Source organism: Hippoglossus hippoglossus, chromosome 6 (assembly GCF_009819705.1).
Source record: "Hippoglossus hippoglossus isolate fHipHip1 chromosome 6, fHipHip1.pri, whole genome shotgun sequence".
Classification (NCBI taxonomy): domain Eukaryota; kingdom Metazoa; phylum Chordata; class Actinopteri; order Pleuronectiformes; family Pleuronectidae; genus Hippoglossus; species Hippoglossus hippoglossus.
The window spans coordinates 10913415-10932530 of NC_047156.1; the positions used below are offsets into that span (position 1 = coordinate 10913415).

The 19116-nt window shown below is 42.7% G+C and overlaps 1 long non-coding RNA gene across 1 annotated transcript in view; it reads right to left on the minus strand.

The window, feature by feature from the left end:
* Window positions 1–2532: 2532 nt before the first annotated feature.
* The window catches only part of LOC117763207, a 106126-nt gene continuing 89542 nt past the window's right edge, over window positions 2533–19116 (minus strand). The window contains exon 4 of the long non-coding RNA XR_004614128.1: window positions 2533–3104. This is a non-coding gene — a long non-coding RNA (uncharacterized LOC117763207). The remainder of the gene's footprint in view (window positions 3105–19116) is intronic.

Below are 19116 nucleotides of genomic sequence, written 5' to 3' on the forward strand. Positions count from 1 at the left end.
TCACTAAACCACTCGTCTGTCACCGGCAAACATTAGACTGCTTGCGTGTCCGGTCATGAAACTGTTCCTTCCCCTCAGGTCCCTGTTCTTTGTGACCCCCAGTATCACTCTTGTCTGTCAATCACCCATGCGGCGAGGAGAGGAGTGTTAAAAAGAAAAAAAACATAGTATCAATACTGTCGCTCAGCAATCATTGTGCAAGGTGTTCTCCAAACATTCACACTGACAGGATAAACAGACGCGGCTGAATGAGCTCACCTCCTCTGGACGGTAAGCATTAAATACTACAGATGAAATGAAGAAGGAGAGTGGGTGAGGATGTGAACACCAAGCAGGTCCTATTACCAAGGCCTAATGATAGGTGCAGAGAGAGAGAGGCGGAGTATCACTGTCACTATGACTGAATTTATCTCAAATATATTATGTTCATATACATCTGATAACACTGGTTGTGCTCAGGATGTGATGAAATGTTGACTGGGATATATTTATAATACACTGAGTCAATCGTTTGAGTAAATATTCAAGATGGATGGATGAGGAAAGGATGACTTTGGTCTGGGTGGAATAAATCACCCACAAAAGAAGGGAGAAGAATTAATCAAAAATAATCAAGCATGAGTAAAAATGTATTTGAAATAAAATAGGTTTGCATCAATGTAGAAAGACAGTAGTGACAGAAATAGTGCTTTAAACAGGAAGTTCTCCAATTTTAAACGCTGAAAGGTAATTGGACACTTGGCGACTAAGTGTTACGTGGGCAGCTGTGTGTCGTATCGTGACCAGAACCACAGAGGATTCGCCACGAGATGCTGGTGAACCTCAAAAACAGAACTCTAACCCCTGCCATTTTCAAATTGTATTAACTGGCTGCTTCCATGTTCCAAGAGCATTGTGTATCCCATTCCCTCAAGAATACTGAATTTGGTGTTGATAGGGTTGTAACTCAAATTATGCAAATTGGCTAAACAACTCCATCTTGGTAGTCGAAGACACTTTCTTTGTGGAGCATCTTGAGCTCGACTTGTGTATCAAATTTTTCGAAATTGCCTTCTTGGGCACTTTTCACAGAGCCACCATCAGTCCAACTGGACCATATTTCCTAGAGAAGCATCTGCACATCATTTCCAGAACCACAGAGGATTCACCACGAGATGCTGGTGAACCTCAAAAACAGAACGGTCCAGGAGCACGGAATGAAACTGATGGAAATATGAGAACCGAAAGAGGAAAGAAAGAAAAAAGAGGAAAAAAGCAGCAGCTGTCCAGCACCTCACCTATCCAACTTGGTGCTTCGACGACGCCTTGGAGGTACATGGCTGCCAGTGGTTTTTATTGATGATTGCACTGCTGATAGAATGAATGAAGAAATTAAGGCATATCAATAAATAAGTGCTCAGATTCAGTCGAATGCATCAAAATTAATTTCCTCTGGCCTCAGTTGGACTGAGCAGCATTACAACAGGTGTACCAGGCGAAAGGCAGACGGAGCTGCAGTGAAGCTCTATGAGAGCATCACCAGATACAATGTCAAGTGTCTGCAGGGGAGCATCATATTATTAAATATGATGCTTCCTGCTTCATATTTATCTGTTCAATCACTTTTAAATCCCTTAGACTATGGCACTATGGTCCATATCTTACACCTGACACAAGTTTTATATGCATTTTCGACCGTAGTGCGGATGTTGTTTAAATAGAAAATGGGCTTGTGCCTGTCTGAGCGACCATTGATCTTCTTGAGGTCTAACAATGAGGTATGGCCAAGTGTTGGCTCACGGATCTTGAGGAAGAGGAGAGCGACTTCCCTTTTGACTAAAAACAACCTCATCTGAAGTCAGTAACACAGTTATTTTAAGGGTTCATTATCAAGATAGTTATATGCTCCTACATAGGGAGGTGCCTATGTGCGCTTGCTTCATGCAAAGATGATCTGCTTGCGTGCAAAGAAGTCTTCGTCTGACTACCTGGTAAATCCATTCTGTTAATAGCAACCCACAAAGGTGCAAGCACATGGCTTTTTTAAAGGAATGGGAGATAGCTCTCTGATTGGTTTACTGCATGTTTCACCCCCCCCCCCCCAAAAAAAAACACACCCCTGACTAATAAAGAAACGTTTCTTTCCAACATAAAACTAACAAAAGTGTATTTGGACGCACCCTAAATCAGCTTTCACTATGCTCTTTAGACTCTGCATTAAGACCATTAAAATCGAGCCCCATGTATTTAAAGGCCTGTCTCCCACACAGTTCTTCAAAATGCATATATAAAAGTCAAATAAAAGCTCAGGCTTGGCACGTTAGTGTGATACGCATTGTTATGTTTAAAATCCAATGTGCTGAAGCTCGGAGACTAAAGAACAAACACTTCCAGCCTCGATTGTATGAATCCACCACATAAGAGTTAAAAACTGTGGGCAAACACTGACACCTTCAAAGAATCATTTGCACTGGAGGGAACAGACATGACTCATTCACACCTGCTCTTGCACAATATTACTTCAGTGATTTATGTTCTAATCACTCACACAACTCCTCTAATCCACCCATGAACAATAGTTGATTTATCAGTCGGCCTAAAACAGCCATCGGTGAAATGAATAATTTCTATTGACTGGTCATTCTTTCCATCCTTCCTGTTTCTCTGCTAAACATAGTTTTTCCACAGGCCCCACTCACTCACCATTTCTTCCCTGAATCACTCAGCCCCAAATCACACAGCGTATCATCCTTCGGGAGCATTCATACGCTGACACACTCTTCCGATCTCGAGACCCATGGTCTCATTCCTTGAGACTAATTCTTCCCAGCGAGCCTCTTCTTCACCCATGTTCCCGTCTGCCCTAAACTCTCCAGTGATGTATGTCCCGTCCACTGTCGAGGTCTTGTTTTCTTGAGTTTGATCTACCTCCTCTTGGGAAGTGACTACTTTTCCAGGTCTGGGGCAGCAATGGCCTCGAGCTAATGTAGCCATTTGCAGGTTGGATGGCATATGTCCTGGCTGAGCATGTTATAAACAGCAGTTTTTCTCATCATTTGTCTCCAGAATATGGCTTTCATCTTAGCTGCAGGAGCATTCCTTCCAACGTGGACAGAACCCTGCGCCTGTGTAAATATACCGTACGTATTTGTGTTTGCATGAGTAAAAGTCTGCATTAATACAAGGCTACAAATCTTTCTGAGTGTGTTTTGATGCCAGATTTATCTTTATCCAATCTATGTCCTACGAGCAAACCAGAGGGAGGCCCAGACCGTCAATCATTCACAGCAAGAGACCACGGCGTGAGAGAGGGAGCGATGAGACTTAATCCGCTGAACTGTTTCACAGTTTATGTCCTGTCCCCTGTTACCCCACCTGAAACGCATCCATTACTTCTCCTACCTACGCCCATTTGCTACATACTGGCAACAAATCTATGATATCATTTTCATAAGCCACAAATCACATCGTGCTGTTACACTATTCAACACAGGCTCCAAGCGTTATTTATGTTTATCACACCAATCAGGTGAGAGAGTCTGTTTTTGCAAAATGGAAAGAGGAAAAAAAAAAAGGCTTAGTAAATGACAGGGAGCCTTTGCGCATCGTGGTAATGGGAAATTCTGTATCTGGACCCAAACAGTGTGTGTAGAGAAGCTGTCAAAATCTGAGGAGCTCGGAGGACGATTCATTTGCTGCTAGGAGATCCAGCTGAACAGCAACAGGGAAAATTCCCAACTGAAATCTCCCGCAGCCTCCTACGACAGAAATTAGCATCTGAAAAGGGGAAACATTGTAACTTGACTGTGCGTAAAGCCGTTAAAAAGTAACAGTCAAGTTTTACTGCAGAGAACTAATAGCCTGGGTGGGATAATAAATCTGATGGATTTGGTGAGAGAGGAGAAGGATCTCGCGTTCGAGACGGAGCACGGCTAAGCCTCTGGGAGAGCGAAGAAACAGGCTCAAAAGTGTCCTTACTGCCTCTGACGTTTTTAACCTCTTTTGTGGCTTCGAAACCTCATGTCTTTGGCCTCCAGTCACTCTCTATTTATGCAAGAAAATAAAGAAGAGAACACTGCCCCTCCTAAATCTGTAAACTGCAATTAAGCTAAATTCCAAGTTTATTTCCAAATGCCGTCCTTGCTCCAGACCATGTGAGAGACTTCAGTCTAAAATTATCACACTTTTGGTCAGAAGGCCAAGACGAGGCCAGCACTAGGACTGTCTTCTCACAGGCCACAGGATCACAAAGATGCTGTGGATGGCTGAGACCATTGTGTTAATCATCCGAGGGGCCATAATTCAGAAATGTCTCATTCAAAACGTATTTTTACCAACTTTAAAATGAGGCACTGTCGTATATGTGAGTAAGAGAGCATGAGAAAATATGGCCAGAGTGGATGCACATGTATCGGCTGTCACAGGAATCAAAATACTGTATGATGGGGTTAGGGTTAGGGTTATTCTTTGAGAAGCACAAAAAGATGAAGGATAAAAAAAAAAAAAAACTGAAGAAGTGAGACGTAGAGGAAACTTCAAAACATCTTGTTTTAATGAAATGAGTTATGTCTATTGTTTCATAAAGGGCCCGTGCAGCCAGTCAGTTTAACTGGAGGCATCATGTCGGTTTAAACGTTTTACATTTAACCAAAGGTCTGACGTCTGGAGGCAAACAAAACGCAGCCCACGCACCCCAGCACATCTCTCTCTCTCTCTCCATCATGTGTTTATACGTCTGTGGAGTAAGTGACAAGGCTGTAATCGGAAGTCTACAACCGTGTCATTTGGAAGGCTGTTGTCTTTTCCTGGGAGCGTGGTGGTCAGCGGAGATCAGGGAGGGGCAAAGTGTCAACCCTGCATTATCCCCTATTGGCTGTGGTCAGGGATGGGCGTCAACGTGTGGGAGAGGTAGACACAAGATACCGGCACATTTTCACTGAAGCAAGTTTTTTTTTATATCAAATACTGAGGAATGTCATAACCTGAGAATGCATGCAAAATAAAAAAACACAAGCCAAACCCTTCCCTGTGAGGGCCTGTGTCACATGTTCCTCTGATTGCCGGAGCATTTACTCCTTCTTTGCCAGTCTGCAGTTTTATAAACTTAAAAGGATCAAAGCAGGTGTGTTGTACTTAAACTGTTGATGGTGCATGTGCCAGTCTGCCTTTGTTTGAAAAGAAGTACCACCTATAAACAAACAAGAGAATGGATTATGGTAAATATGGTTCATAAAATGTCAATCAGTGGTCTGGGGAAACGAACCAGGGTATTTCTGAGGTTATTTTGAGAACTCTATATTTTTGTTTTCCTTCGTGATTGCCTTTGATATCGGAGCAGTTTTCCACTTTCAGTTGGAAATAAAAAATAACAACGAGGGAGTATAATTAAGAATTCCTCCATAGTGCTTTTATTACAGTTTTATTTATTTCATCTCAATGTTTACTGTTTATTCTCCATAAAACTATGAGAGGTTTACCACCACAGTCCTTCGTTCACCTCCTGGAAAGAATTAAACGGCTTGGAGTGATATACATATCTCATTGTGTTCGTCTAGTCCTGGTAACGTGGTTATAAGACGGGGAAATTGCTTTGTAAAGAGGTCTCAATGGAAATGATGCACCTTTGTCATCCGTTTGCAGCTTATGAAATACGCACATGATACACAGACTGAAGCGAAATTCAAACAATGAGTCTGAGGTGGCAACACATAATAAAGAAGAAAATACACTTGTAATTAATATATGAAGCCTCTGAGAATTGATTACCACTGGACAAATTAGGATTTAATGGGTACATTTGGAAATGATATATTGTTAGAATGAATAAACGTGATAAATTGGCCATGGAGTACTGACGTTTTTAACATTGCAGTGGGAATATGTGGCGATGGTTGTAACTCATTAACGACTCTCTCACTTTCTTCCATAACCAGATTTGACATTATCATTTACACATGCGAACAAAAAGAAAAGGACAAATCAAGAGCTGCTTAAATTCTTTATTGTGTGTAAACGACATCATCATAAATGTAATCCATTTATATCTTTATAAGCTCAAGATATATTCATTTTCAAGCTCATCTGAAGACTTCTCTGAAAACTGCTTCGGAGCAGAGAGAGTCAGATGCCCCAAAAGTGCCATGCCCAGTTTTCAGATAATCCAGCCAGACAGACAGACACGCTTAATCCTGCACAGGTTCAAAGCTCCGCCAGTGCACATGTGGCCACAACCTGAGCAGAGTTAAAGAGAATAAAAGAAAAAAGGACCCAGAGAACAAAAGCAGAGAGACGACTGTGAGTAATGTATTGATGTGTGCTGTGTCTGTGAGAACTTGAAAGTCTGCTTATGTTCTTTACCCACAGTCTCTATCGACTTTTATGTTAACATAATTCACATTTCATTGGTGGGTGTGAAGAAGCTGTATCCCGCCTCCCGCCCAATATCCGCTGTGATTGGCTCCAGCTCACCAAATCTGCAGGGAATCACAGGCTCTGTCAATTATTGCTGACTAAGATTGGGAATCCCATCCTTTTGATTCCCATGACTCATACTGCAACACCCCCCCCCATGAGACACATCAAACTTTTGATCATCCACCAACGCAGGAGGCTTACTCAGACCCAAGCGGACAGCGATGAGACATTCACACAGACTTAGATCAGAGTCAGGACAATAACAAACATGTGCACCGGCACAGACATATTGTGTATTTTATCTCAGACATGAATCATGCAGATCCACACGGACTCCTTAAAAGTAGACACAACTTATTTATCCTTTAAACCAAAGCATGAGTCCAACTGTGTCTATTCATCAAAAGCAACAAGTTACAAATTACTTCCAAAGACAGACACAACTCACGAGCCATCTTTATCACGTACTTTTCAAAAGACTTAGATAATACATGAAAAGTTGAAAGGTTCACTTTGAGCAAAAGCTAAAGTTTAATTGTCCAGTCAATAAGAAAAAGTCTGAACCCCTGCCTGGTATTTTATACTATTTTTGCCTCAGATAAGAGCATAAGAAATATACAGAAAATAGATGTTTAGCCTGTTGTACAAGTGCAGAATTATATCCTATTGTAAATCACAGCTTGAATGAACCTGTATCAAGCAGTGAGACATTGCTTCTTTTTTTACATTTTTTTTATATCTAACAATGTACAGATTTATAAATAGTCGATAGACGATTCCTCTATGAAGAGTAAATCACAGAAATGCAACGTAAGAGCCTATCATAAAACATGATTTATTCTTTGTAGTAGACTCAAATACATTCTCCAAAATATAAGTCATACGCTCGCACTCAGCAAGACGTAATAAATGAGTTTGTTCATGGTCGAGAGGCGATTTTCAAACATCTGTGCCGCATATTGTTTCACATAACAAAGATTCCATATGAATTATAACCAAATGCAGAAACGGTAAAACAGTGGACTCTAATATCTTTTTTTTTATTTATACTTTTGCACATTGCTTGGTACACATGTCCTCCACACCTCTGCAGGGCAGTGTATATACGTAGAGCTGAGCACTTGCAACTTGTGCTTATTAACCTCTTGCTCCGGGACCATGAGTGTAGCATGTTCAAGTGTGAAGATAAACATTTCTCAATGCATCCAGCGGGGGAATGCCCTGCTGGAGCGCGGCTGCATGGCGAAGGCCAAAAGTGCTGTGCTCAATCTAAACAGTCTGTGCGAGTCTCAGAGGTCACGGTCGAGCACCAAGATGTGCTCGAGAAGAAAAGGAAAGAAAAAATATGTATGGATTAACACACTGTGAAAACAGCTGCACATGTTTTTCACTCAGCTGATATCCTGCAAAGAAGCTTTAGATAATCACTCTGTTCAGAAGAGTCTAATTACCCTTCCTTATCTCATTCGTTACACTAGATTTAGGATTTCGCAACACAGTCACTCTTTTTAAAAACTCATATTTCATGTTGAGGAGGGACATTATGCCAACATCTTGGTTTCCGCCATAACAGGATTATGTGAGTTGGTGCCTTCTCAGCAGCAAATGCTCTGACAGCACATGCCCAGATGTAACGTATAATGTTAATAGTGGCTGTACTTCATGAAGGTGTGTCAGTGTCAGGGACCTGGATATGTCCATGCTGGCTCACTGACATGACTAACTGGGACACCGCAGTGGAGAGGAGCCATCATTAATGTTATTAGTTCCACAGTTGCTTTTCCCCCATGACAACTCAAAATGTCTGCCGCAATAAAGGTCCCAGACAAAAACTTTTCATACTTTCCCATAGAAGCTGCAGTAATATGGGTTGCTGGGAGCAGTTAACACATTTTTTACACATTTACTGTGAGAATTGTTATTTCTGTTTATGGGTTTAAATTCATTTGTAAAGCTGACGCTCCTATTGAACACGACCTGAGCGCTTCGATGTGGGTGACTATTCGTAGGTCTGGAACGAGGCTAGGATCAGAAACGGTAAGGTAAGAGTAAACCTAAACCTTCCCATGTCCATGTGAGGGTGTGAGCAGATGGTCCGCGTGCAGCTGAAAGTATGACTGCACGTGTGCACATATACAGTATGGGTGTGTCCCACTATGCAGACACACAAGTTAATATAAACAGAACCGCATGTGTGTGCACTGGCTGCACTGATGTCCACATGCATTTCTGGTTTAAAATATATCAGCGCCTTAATGATTGGATGTGTGTTATTGGTTATAAACCTTAATGGTGCATGACCTTTGATAACCGACTAGTAACCCATAACCCCTCACATTTATATTGTTTCCTCTTTGGGGATTGAAACTTCCACGTTTGGAACCACTTAATGCTCACTCATGCTCAATGTTCGATGACGAAACCTTCTGTCTGTACTCTGCGTTCATTTTGTCCATATTTGTACACGACATCTGAAGGCTTACTAATAACAGATGAAACAGAGCAGTACCACTGGACATTGTAGGAGGGGGGGGGGGGGGGGGGGGGGGGGGGGGGGGGGGCAGTGTAGCCAATAGTTCAAGTGAAATGATCAAAGGACATGAGGAAGAAATCTCTACAACCATGTAACGGAAATAGGAAAACCTTTACAGCACAATTGTTACATTTGTGTTCCTGTCGGCATTGAATAAATGACAATTCAAAATTAATTTGTACAATTTAGAAGTGTTGCTTGGCCTGTTCATGAACTTTGCAGAATGTCAGGCTAACTGATTCATCTTGCTTCCAGCTAAAATAAGCTAATCCCCTCCCAGCTTTGACACCCTACTGCACAGGGGTGTGAGTGGTATCAATCTTCTGATATAAATCCTGCTTATTCCTTAAAAAAAACATCTCAGACAAAGATTTGGTCACGATTACATGATCCAAAGATTTACTGACTCCCTGACATAATTAAGGAAGTGGATCAGGGTCATTAAAGATAAAGGCACATCCACCTCCTACTGCAAAGTCCACACCCTGCAACCTGCATCTGATACATCTTCTGCATAATCAATCCAGAAAATGATTCATGTATTTGACTCTAAAGACTGAAGTCTGAAATGTTACAGTGTGCTTTTTCCGTATGTGTGCACAGCGTCTTTATTTAGGCTCCAGTCACTACAAAAGCAAACTTGATGGGAAAAGGAAAACAGTGGTTCGAAGAAAGAGGGCTGAGATTAAAGTATTGATTGAACAAATAAACCAGTAAAGCCAATGGATGAAAGAAAACTGTTTTGTCACTTCCTCCGCGGGTAAATAAACAGCCATACCAGATGTCCCCCGCTCCTCATTCAGGCTGGCAGTTCCTCTGTCCCACCCTCCCTCTGTTCTCTCATCAAGCAGAACCGGTGTAATCTGCCATTACTCGAATGCAGTGTCAAAACCGAAATGCCTCGTACACACATCAAAAGATTATACAGACTTTCCCAACAACTCTACTCCCCTATCAACGGGAATCTAGAAAAACAAGAAAAGTTTGACTCATGAGGAATGGTAACTGTTAACCCTCTATCAACCACTGATGACTCACAACTGTCTGGACAATCAACGGCTCTTAATGGTTTACAGGTTTACCATTAGCATGATCTAGCCATGATCTTTCTGCTGCATTAGCACCTCACGTGGACCAACAGGATGAAATGCACCGCTGATGCCATTCTCAGCCTATTCCAATATTTTCTCTGTGAACCTTCGCACACACGCGTATCATGTTACCTTTAATTCAGACAGTCTGATGCCCTCGACTTCCTACGGTTATTCACGCCACTGCACGTCTGTTTCTGAGCAAAAACAGACTGGGGTCTAAAACTGTTCCAGGAGGGTATTTGCTAATGTTTTCTGAGTACTTATGTTCTTCTGGAGCACCCTGACACCTTTTAACAGTTCAAGACACTTCCCCTTGTCATATGCAAACAAGCCTCACAGCTCACACGGGCCCCACTCCGCTCAAGGGGCTTGGCCGCATCTCGTGAGCTTTTCGGGCTCTCGGTCCAGATAACACAAACCATCGCAACACTCCAGTCCACAAACCCAGACACCGGCCCTCTGGCTATGCTTTGGTTAACCTCTCTATCACGCTCAAGCCTCTAAGTCCGGCTGTTGTCCAGACACAAACACACAACCCACACAGCCAACATCGTGAACACGGAGTCAAACCAGACTGCACTCCTGTCCCTGCAACCAGACGCAGGCCAGAGGGAAAAATAGCAATGTTGTTTATTCGTCACTGGTCAGTTCCTTGAATCACTGTACTAAACATTCTCCGAGACATAAGTACATATCCATGCATCTAAACAGGTGTGTGAGTGCTCGAGACGCAGCTTGTGAACAGCTGAGCTCTCTCGATGAGCCAGAGAATCAGGCGGGGATCTTGTGTCTTTCAGACAAATAGCAAAACAGATGAATCTCTGGGGGCACATGAGGAAGAAAAGCTATTTCCTCAAAAACACACACACACACACACACACACACACACACACACACACACACACACACACACACACACACACACACACACACACACACACACACACACACACACACACACTAAATACATTATAGTCACCCAGTGCCAGAGTAAATGTCTATGCCCAAAAATATTTCCCGGAGAGGTTCATACAAGCAGAGTGTGTCGGAAAAGCAACTTTTCTATGAATGAGCAACAGTTTGGCTGCGCTGCCTAATTACTAAACACGGAGGACATCATCTATCATCCTTTCCAAGTGTGTGAGTCACAACAGGCGGTAAAACCTCTGCAGCGAGGAAAAAAAAAAAAACATGTTGAGAAGAAGGTTACACTAAAGATAGCTCTGATATGATTACACACAAATAGAGACAAATTAAGAGGGAGGGAGAGAAATACACTCAAACACACAGTATAGTTTCCATAGACACAAACACATTACACATGCTATCAAACAGATGTGCATGCAGCTATCAGATGTGGTTTCGAGAAATCATTTTCCTCTTATGCAGCCAGTCGAACATGTGGTCCTAGGTTTGAACGCCCTCCAAAACCTGCATGAAGCCTGTCTGGCAGCTCCAGGAAAACAAAGGACTTTTCAGAACAAGAGGGAGAAGAGTCAATACTGATTGGCAGCCGGCCCGGTGGCGAAATACGTCACGCTATCTGCCGAGGGGGCCCGAGTCCCTCTAATTCAGTCAGAAATATGTGCTTGCTGGTCGTTTGAAAGTCACGTCCTGCTGGATGGCCACTTCGCCGATTTCACCACTCAAATCATACCCAAACCACACGGATCCCCTTCTGAAAGTCTACAGGGAAGTCGATAATCACTCCAAGACAGATAATCTTAAGCGCGTAAGTAATGTAGCCAGTTGTTGCACGCCTCATTGGCTTCACCACAGCTCTCACTTAAAGGAGTTTTTTTTGTCTCTCATTCTTAGATCTCCTGTGTATCCTCTTTTACTTCCACCGCTTCATCAGCTGGGTTGATTAGCCATTCAACAGCAGGGCCGTTAGAGAGTCTAGACTACGGTAGACTGAGGTGGGAGGGCACCATACACACACACACACACACACCCCATGACTACACTTACACTTATGTGTAATCACTTGAGTGTGTTGTGCCCCGAGCAGCTAGGTTGTTGTCTAGGGGGGGGGGGGGGGGGGGGGTGTTGGCTGTGGGATTCCACCACTGTGTGTCATTACAGGAGAGATCATACCTGAACGCCCTCAGTGTCCCACCATAAGTATTTGTATACATACACACATGCATGTAAATACATCTCCAACCACAAGCATGCATTTACATTTGCAGCTCATCCATGTCATGCAAGAAAAAAAACAAAACACACACACACACACACACACACACACACACACACACACACACACACACACACACACACACACACACACACACACACACACGTTTTTCTAAACTTGCGAGGACGCCCATGGACATATCAAATTTCCAGGCCTTCAATCCTTAAACCCAAAGACACAACAAGCTTAACCCAAAGCCTTGCCCTTACATTAACCTAAACCTAATTTTAACCTTAAAGTCTTTGACCTCAAACATCCCTGTGAAGAAGTGAAGATGAGCAGAATTATCTCCAGATCCAAAATAAAACACATGCATGCACGGACTCACACACACAACCATCTCAAATTATTCAAACTAATATGACTCTGGAGACCCTGAACCACTATTACTCAGGCACAGCGATGCTATCTGAAATCCATGAAGTGTTCCTTGTTAGCACCCAATCAACTCCTCATTTATGGACCCAGGGAAAAGAAAAACAACCCTCTGGGCTTTCAGCAGACGAGCAGTAAATGGAGACCTTTAGAAAGCTTAATTTATTACTCTCAGGGCTAAGTGGAGGGCATGATGAAGGTGAAAATGAGCCATGGCTGCACGATAAAACATGGGGATTGTGTTGTGGGACAGTGGTATTATTAAATATCAACACTCGAGTGTACATGAACACACACACAAACACACACACGTGTAATCACATGCACGCACAGAGCATGAGGAACAGTCCCTCTTTATCCCCGTCTTTGGCAGCAGTCACTTCCTCAGGATACGGACCAGTTTTGTTTAACTTCAAACACGAGCTCTCCCTGGTTCCGGCCCTGTCCTGTTCCCTCCTCTCTACCCTCGGTGTGTCTGTCTGTCTGTCTGTCTGTCTGTCTGTGTCTTTCTCCTTCTCATTTTCCCTTTTCCCCCCAAAAGAGCCCAGGAACACAAACTAAATCAGGAAGACTGAATAAAGGAAAAAGTGACAAGAGGAGGAAACCGCGGAGCGCTCTAATCTGCAGAAGACAATCAGAAAGAGGGGGGCCTGAGCTACCATTCCCTGCTGCTCACTTCCAGCAAGTCAAACCAACACCAGCCATAACATAAATCCTTACCCCAATACTAACCACAGACTGAACCCCAAATTACTATCTGCCAAGCATGACAATCTCACAAGCCCACCCACAATTCCAGCGATGCCGCTACCTCAAAGCAGGACAAAGACCGACAACTACTACTTCTGCCACATTCAGCACACTGTAATCAACCAGGACTCAGGCAATTATTGTGTGTGTGTGTGTGTGTGTGTGTGTGTGTGTGTGTGTGTGTGTGTGTGTGTGTGTGTGTGTGTGTGTGTGCATTGTAGTGCATATGCGGGGGTGTGTGCTCATTCAAAGCACTTTGTGTAGACGAGCCGAGAGACAGGACACGTTTTTTTTTTATTGCCACACCGCATTTCTTCTCAGCACTTGCCAAAATACAAAATCTTTTCCCACCACAGACGCTGATAGCATCAGTGTCTCCGGTTTCACTATCAAGCTCGATCAGGTGGTGCGGCAGAAGCTACATGATGTTATCGCTCTCGTCGGGGAGTGCCAATTTTTGTTATGATGCAACTACGGCAAGAAATCAAAGACGAGGAACTGAGCTGGAAACTGCAGCTGGAAAACAGTCAAATCCCACTTAATCGGCTCATCAACCTGGATTGTGTGTGCTGAGTGTGAGAACACAATCAGAGTGTGTTGCCACTGTGCATCACGCCAGGCCATAATTAAGATGATTTAAAGGCTGTTAAATGCAATCAGCCTGTCTATGCATAAAGCCAGCGTGCGATCGGCCTCAGCCGCCTGTCACCGTGGATTACTGTATAGCGTTAGTGATGTCACAGTGTTACTCCTGCTCCAGGACAACAGACAGGCTAAATTCTTTTTCATCCCCCCCCTGCCTCACATTATCAACTCGCTGTTTGACGTTCATGGTAATCCAATCAGATTTTGCCGTGATCTCAATCAGCCAATCAGGTCACTGCTGTCAAACCGTAAATCCCCCATCTCACACTGTTAGCGGCCATTTCATTGCTGGGACCCTCCTCCTCCCCAGTCACCTCAAGTCTCTATGAAAAAAGTTTTCTGCTCAAACCCAACTGAGTCCACTCGTCAGATCCTTAACATTTTCTTGGTCCCATCAACCACCACCTGTGTCCAGACCCCGGGGGGGGGGGGTTCCTGTACTATGCAGCCACACTCCCTTTTAATTTGGTTGACATCACTTTCATTTCTCACTGTGCATGGCAATACATTTAGTTCATTCTTCAAAATGAAGTCCCTGCTGATTGGACTATTAGCGTCAGACTGTCAAATGTGTTCCTTGAACAGGGGATTTAAACTTTATTCAAACTTTCTCTGCTTACAGTTGATGTTAGATGTTAATTTCATTGATTGATTAGTAGTTTCATTAAGCAATGAAATTTACTGTATAGCTGCTTTCAGACATGCACTGAAGGTCGGACGGTCTGGAGGGGCGGTATGTGAAAACACAAATGTCCCAGTCAGTTGTTCTGGATGTTTTCCTGAACCTTTCCTGTAAGCCCCCCCCCAGTAAGATGTCCAGAAGAGTGACGGACTCAACACTAAAAAAAATACAAATATGTCAGGGTACAAAAAGAGGTGCCATACACAAGGGAGACACATGTGAAGATGTCAACTTGGAAAGACAATGAGATTCAAGAGCTTTTCTACGACCTTTCCTGCCTCCTTCGTGCTGAATGTTACAGAAATGTTCCTGTTGTTGTGAACCTGTGTGACCTGGACAATCTCCTGCTGTTCTTCATATGTTAAACGCAAAACTCTGGAAAATGTCCGCAACCAATTTGCTCATGTCTGAAAACAGTTTAACACAGGCTGCAGTTACTGGGCCTCGCCCTGTGACGTTTGAAGAAGAACACTCACACAAAAATGAAAACATTTGTGTTATTTCCACTGCTGACAATAATGTCAGGAAATAATACTTTAGTGGGAGACGCAGCTGAAGAAAATAAAATGCTGCCACAAAAAGACATCACGAAACTGAACTGTTTGAAGAAGTTGTATGAACATAAAAGATTTATCTCTCATGTCAGGGCCTTTTTGAAATGTAACATTTAGACAAACATTGGTGTAAATAGTAAACTTAACAGTGGAAAAATGCATTTAGCTGCTTTAGCTCCTGCACGTTGGCTCACTATTAAGCTTATTGGACACTTAAACAGAAGCAAAGATCTTCTTCATGTCATCAGTAACAGTCCTCGTCATGTCTGTGTGTGAAAACTGAGAAACACAGACTGAACCACTGAACAACTTTTGAGATCTTTAATTTTTGCATGGCAATAGTTACTTTGTTTATCAACAATTACTCTGTTTGTCCCACTTTTCCAAAGGAGGTGAAGGTGGAGAGGTCTCTCAGAGGACTTCCCTGAAATCCACCACGTAAATGTGTTCCCACAAAATACTAATCGTTGCGTCACATTTCTGAGGCGTTATGGCCGAGCGCTCTCACCTCATAACTCAACTTTAATGAGGCTTCTGGAGAACAGCGCCACTTTTGCTACTCAGTGACAAAATCTACGATGGATGCTTTAGTTCTGTCTTCGTTTAACTAACACATGTCAAAGGGATCTGTGGCCGCACCACTTCTCCGGCACAGATGGTTCCATGTCTCTGGTACACACTCAGCAGATTGGACGTTTCACATAGGCTTTTCGATTTAATAGACAATCTGCTCACTGTCATTTGTGCCTTTGAATCTCTTGTGGACAAATAAAATAGGTAATAATCAGGAAAACCCAACTATCACCTCATTCTTGAGTCCAGCGCCCTGTGAGGCCTTCGCAGTCCCGTCTCAGAGGCCCACAGCTCTGGAGAGGTTGAGCTGACGACTGCAGTCTCGGTGCTTATAGCTCTTGTAAAACCAGGGGGACCTGTCTGCACTATATAAAAGACATCAGTAAGGCCTCTGTAACACTGGGACTGATCCTCTCAAAAATAACAAGCATGACCTCCTGCCTCCTTACATGGGATTTCACCACCTAGTCATGGCACTCTATAGGATTGTGTTAGTAAGAAGGCCTTGATCTGTGTTGTGTGTGTGTGTGTGTATATGATGTGCTGTGTTATTTTACCTCCGTCAAAAAAAAAAAAAAAAAAAAAAGATATGTAAACCATTCTGCAAACAACAGCACTTTCCTGCAACACGTCTGCACTATTTCAAAACAAACCACATGTGTTTGTGTGATATTGAACAGCACACAAAGCAAGAGAACAATTACATTGTATAGCTTTTGCAAAAGCTTTCTGCATATGATAACTTCTCATAACCTCTCCAGGTCTGGAAAAAATACAAATTTAAAGTGACATGCTTTTGCAGATGTGTGAGAACGCTGGTAGCACGCTGAGGTCAGGGTGTTTTTCTTATCCAGTCAGGCAGAGTGGCTGACTGTGTGTGTCTTGGCTCTGCCCCCACTGAAATTGAGATGAAAAATGAGTAGAGACAGCAGGCTATCACTTCAAATATTTTCTTTCCACATACCCAGAGTTTAACTTCAACAAATGATTGCAAATTAGATTAAATGCACCTAATGTCATTTACCTCCATCTTTCTTCTGAGATGATGGCCTTGACGTTAGCTCACCAGTCGCCGAGCGGTCAAAGCCGCGCGGTTCATCGATCATGACCGAAAAAGCCGCGCTGGAAGTTATTGACAGTAATTAAAACATAAAGATATCGTGTGATTGATGTTGTGTAATGAATTCCATACGGCTTGAAAAAAAAGTTTGGTCATTGCTCCAGACAAGTGCTCAACAGATGTAATAACACTCTTTAGAGGGAATATGGGATTTTGCACGTCCCTTGGCTGCACAGACGCAGCGATAATCCTTTCAGTGCCTCCGCTAAAAAAAGACTAAAGGGTCTTGACCACTAGAAAATGAGGCGAAGGCAGAGACATGCTAGCAGCTTGAGCTCATCCCGCTTCTTAATCTCCCATTATTGTGTCTGAGCATCTCTGTAATATTCCTATCAGCACCAGACCGTGAATCATGTCCATAGATAGTAACGCCCCCCTTTGGCTGGGATGTGATAGCTGCCCATGTGTTGCTTGTTTAACTTCCTTTTTTCAGCGCCACCTGTCTGTCAGGCAACTGCATGGATTCTCGTGTTAAACCATCCCACACATTGTCCAGAGGAGTCGAATGGTTAACCTTTGCCAAATCAAACAGCAGCACACTGTGCAATAATACCACCACTGTAACAGACACTGGTAAAACAGTTGCCAGTGCACAGCAGAGGGTCCCACATCACCTCAGGCCCCCACATCTCTGGTGTAATCAGAAGCTCTACATGTCGGGGTCTCTCTATATGAACAGTAGCGTCGGGCCTCATTCATATGAGAAGTTAAACCACACAGCATTGGATTGGCGATGACAACGCGCCAACCAATCAGAGCACAGGATCCAACAGGGGTATTATGCGTGTGTGTTCTATACAAGAGTCTCTGGTCGTGATTCCTGCTAATAAAAAACCATCAGGGGTCTTCCTGTTTTCTCCTCACGTCGCTGTAAGAGCTGACAATCATTCAGGCCTGAAACATTCTTCAGTGTGTTTTTTTTTACGTCGTCAATAAAAGCTGAAACCTGACCTCTCCAAGAAGCATGTCACGTAGAAGCTCTATTACGGTCATATAATTGCTAAGTTTGGACAAAAATCTGCTGTCAAAGCTTTGAGCAATACAATGTGGATCGGATCCAACTATGGATGGATGGTTGGATGAACACAAGGTTTGGCAAAATCCAAACCTTGCAGAAAGAGTGTCGAAAGTTTGTCTGATTGCCTTAATTCCTCAGTTTATTTGTTTTAGAACCTCTGAATCACAAAAAGGGTCTTTCCATTGTTTCTCCGAAAAACCCTTACCTTGCTAAATCGGAGTAAATTTTTCCATATTGAGATATTTTTCTGGGAGCTCATCAAAATGTTTGGAATCTGAATTTAAAATCGTTTAATCTGAGTATGTTTATCATCCATTTGAAAAGTTTGTTGGTATTTTACAACATTGGCGTTGGTAAGTTTACACCACTTGGCTTAAGTGATATTGTTATAATCAGACAGAACTAAAACAAAATTAAATCCAGATGTAAATGCACCCAAGGGCTAACACAATGGCATCGCTCAAACCAAATCACGGATTTTATTTATTGATCTTTTATTTCACCTTTATGCAGACGTAATCAAATTTGTATTCTTTTTTCATTTATATTGTAAAGTAACTGTGTAAATAAATAAGGTATGTGAAGCAATAAGATCAGCAGTTCTCAAGATATCCCCCCCCCATACAGACTGGAATTAGTAGACAGAAGATATAATTAAAAAAATCTGGTGAAGTGCAGCATGATGCCAAGTTACCAGGCAAAAAGGAGTTCAAGGAGCCTAAAAAACCTCAACAATTCATCCTTGATGCTGAGACAACACCTCAGGCCGGATAGTTACGACCAACAATAACAGTGACTCTGTAGAAATATTACAGTCTGACAGGTCTAAGTCTAAAAACACACAGCAAACAACAGGCCGCATCATTAAATAGTTCAAATCCAAACCACAGGGAACACAAGTGTGGCAACAACAGCGCTCGCACACACTGTTACTGTTAGCATGCCAAAATTCGAACTTGTTAAAAGAACCTACTGTAGATGAACTGTAGATATATATATATATATATATATATATACGCAAAAGTAGAATGTGTATATTTAGGTTTATGTTGTAATTTAAAGAACAGAGTAAAAATATCTTGTGAATTCTTTGCAGTAAAAAAAAAAGCAACAAAGTAAATCACAGTGACGTGTTTGTGACGGTTTTCGGACAGAACATCTCTCTTTTCTCCACTGGGT